This window comes from Schistocerca cancellata, unplaced genomic scaffold, assembly GCF_023864275.1.
Source record: "Schistocerca cancellata isolate TAMUIC-IGC-003103 unplaced genomic scaffold, iqSchCanc2.1 HiC_scaffold_1017, whole genome shotgun sequence".
NCBI classification, from domain to species: Eukaryota; Metazoa; Arthropoda; class Insecta; order Orthoptera; family Acrididae; genus Schistocerca; species Schistocerca cancellata.
In genome coordinates this window covers 12,501-15,000 of record NW_026047020.1, presented here as the reverse complement: position 1 = coordinate 15,000, position 2,500 = coordinate 12,501, and positions in this window count along the sequence as shown.

The following is a 2,500-nucleotide window of genomic DNA, read 5'->3' as shown; positions in this document are numbered from 1 at the left end:
CGGCCGGCGCGCCTGCCACTGGGCGCCCCCACCAGCCGGCTGTAGCGCGTGCGCCCACGCACCGCGCGGCCAGCACGCCGGGCGGCCCCCCCTCACCGGCCGGGGACAGTCCCACCCACCCACAGCCGCGTATCGCTTCACACCCAGATTCACATTCACGTTCGTTGGTATGGTGGGGACCGCTTCGTAGCTGTACCGATCGTTGCCCTCACAGATGTACCTCCAGCAAGATCAACCGCACCACAACGGGTTACCAGTTGTTCATTTGCGTAACGTCACCAGTAAACGTACACGTCCATCCCCGTTTGCAAAGTCAACTATTATTGCATGCCTGCCTGTCAGGTGTCAAGACACACTACATTCGCTCACATCCACGCAACAAAATGTGCCCGACTAGAGGGCACGTGGAAGGTGCCCCCGTACATATGCGATCTCCATTGCGCGACCAACTGTCAACCGGCCTCTGTAGCATGTCGCAGATGTGGAACGCGGGGCACCGTGCTATCACATTGTGTGAGAAGAGACTACTACGTCTGCATACACGCGCCACTACATGAACAGACGGCTCATGCTGATCGCCATCCACTGCGTCCATTACTCCCACACGTCTCTATGGCGTACCACACTGCAATGCAGCTGTTATGGGGAGATGACACATAGCTGTGTACACAACATTCTGAGCCGGTTGCGGTTGGACAACAATACATTAATGTAACGTGTCATATGCCAATTACAGAGCAGGGTAAGGCACAACGTGGGTTAGGTTAAGGCACAACGTGGGTTAGGTTAAGGCACAACGTGGGTTAGGTTAAGGCACAACGTGGGTTAGGTTAAGGCACAACGTGGGTTAGGTTAAGGCACAACGTGGGTTAGGTTAAGGCACAACGTGGGTTAGGTTAAGGCACAACGTGGGTTAGGTTAAGGCACAACGTGGGTTAGGTTAAGCCACAACGTGGGTTAGGTTAAGCCACAACGTGGGTTAGGTTAAGCCACAACGTGGGTTAGGTTAAGCCACAACGTGGGTTAGGTTAAGCCACAACGTGGGTTAGGTTAAGCCACAACGTGGGTTAGGTTAAGGCACAACGTGGGTTAGGTTAAGGCACAACGTGGGTTAGGTTAAGGCACAACGTGGGTTAGGTTAAGGCACAACGTGGGTTAGGTTAAGGCACAACGTGGGTTAGGTTAAGGCACAACGTGGGTTAGGTTAAGCCACAACGTGGGTTAGGTTAAGCCACAACGTGGGTTAGGTTAAGCCACAACGTGGGTTAGGTTAAGCCACAACGTGGGTTAGGTTAAGCCACAACGTGGGTTAGGTTAAGCCACAACGTGGGTTAGGTTAAGCCACAACGTGGGTTAGGTTAAGCCACAACGTGGGTTAGGTTAAGCCACAACGTGGGTTAGGTTAAGCCACAACGTGGGTTAGGTTAAGCCACAACGTGGGTTAGGTTAAGCCACAACGTGGGTTAGGTTAAGCCACAACGTGGGTTAGGTTAAGCCACAACGTGGGTTAGGTTAAGCCACAACGTGGGTTAGGTTAAGCCACAACGTGGGTTAGGTTAAGCCACAACGTGGGTTAGGTTAAGCCACAACGTGGGTTAGGTTAAGGCACAACGTGGGTTAGGTTAAGGCACAACGTGGGTTAGGTTAAGGCACAACATGGGGGTAGATTGCGGTACAAATTGCGTTACATTGCGGTGCAAATTGCGTTACATTGCGGTGCAAATTGCGTTACATTGCGGTGCAAATTGCGTTACATTGCGGTGCAAATTGAGTTACATTGCGGTGCAAATTGAGTTACATTGCGGTGCAAATTGAGTTACATTGCGGTGCAAATTGAGTTACATTGCGGTGCAAATTGAGTTACATTGCGGTGCAAATTGAGTTACATTGCGGTGCAAATTGAGGTAGGTTAAGGTGCAACACAGGTTAGGTTAAGGTGACATAGGTTAGGTTAAGGTGACATAGGTTAGGTTAAGGTGACATAGGTTAGGTTAAGGTGACATAGGTTAGGTTAAGGTGACATAGGTTAGGTTAAGGTGACATAGGTTAGGTTAAGGTGACATAGGTTAGGTTAAGGTGACATAGGTTAGGTTAAGGTGACATAGGTTAGGTTAAGGTGACATAGGTTAGGTTAAGGTGACATAGGTTAGGTTAAGGTGACATAGGTTAGGTTAAGGTACAAACTGGGTTGTGTTATGGTACACATTGCGTTGTAGTACAGTACACGTTATGTTTGGGTACGGTACACAATGTGGTATGGGATGGCGTGTTGTGGGGGGGGGGGGGGGTGAGGTTCGTTGATATCGACCGTAGGACGTGGATGCCCGAGGCAGCGTCAGTGTGTCAAAGGAGTTATGTCACGTCGGGATGCGCTTTCCGCCAGTGAGAGGGGGGGGCGAGCCGTGTCTGTGGTTGCGGCAGACCTGTGTGTTTCATTCCTGCCAGTGTGTTTGTGCTGTAAGACGAGGCAGTGTGGTGATGTTGGGTGCACCCCTGTGTA